A 771-nucleotide genomic window follows, 5' to 3' on the forward strand; every position below is an offset into this window, starting at 1 on the left:
ATAGCGCATTTAAACATTTAAAGAACGATGGTCAGCACAACGTAAAATAAAAAAAAAAAAAAAAAACTCAGAGAAATAACCGAAAAAAAACCGGAGGAGCCTGCCGAAGATGAGGCCATTACAGCTCGCTTTATGTGTCCTTCTCGGATAGCGTCATTTAAAGAACGAAGGTCAGCACAACTTAAAAAAAAAAAAAAAAAAAACTCTGAGAAAAAATCGAAAAAAAACCGGAGGAGCCTGCCGAAGATGAGGCCATTACGGCTCGCCTTTATGTGTCCTTCTCGGGATAGCGTCATTTAAAGAACGAAGGTCAGCACAACGTAAAAAAAAAAAAAAAAAAAAAAAAAAAACCGAAAAAAAAGAAGCCGAAATAATACAGCTCGCCTTTATGTTTTCTGATACGTCATTTAAAGAACGATGGTCAGCACAACGGAAAAAAAAAAAACTCTGAGAAAAAACCGAAAAAATAACCGGAGGAGCCTGCCGAAGATGAGGCCATTACAGCTCGCCTTTATGTGTCCTTCTCGGATAGCGTCATTTAAAGAACGAAGGTCAGCACAACGTAAAAAAAAAAAAAAAACTCAGAGAAAAAAAAAAAAAAAAACCGAGGAGCTGCCGAAGATGAGGCCATTATGGCTCAATTTAGGTGTCCTTCTCGGGATAGCGTCATTTAAACATTTAAAGAACGATGGTCAGCACAAGGTAAAAAAAAAAAAAAAAAAACTCAGAGAAATAACCGAAAAAAAACCGGAGGAGCCTGCCGAAGATGAG

This window comes from Arachis hypogaea, unplaced genomic scaffold (assembly GCF_003086295.3).
Source record: "Arachis hypogaea cultivar Tifrunner unplaced genomic scaffold, arahy.Tifrunner.gnm2.J5K5 arahy.Tifrunner.gnm2.scaffold_27, whole genome shotgun sequence".
Classification (NCBI taxonomy): Eukaryota; Viridiplantae; Streptophyta; class Magnoliopsida; order Fabales; family Fabaceae; genus Arachis; species Arachis hypogaea.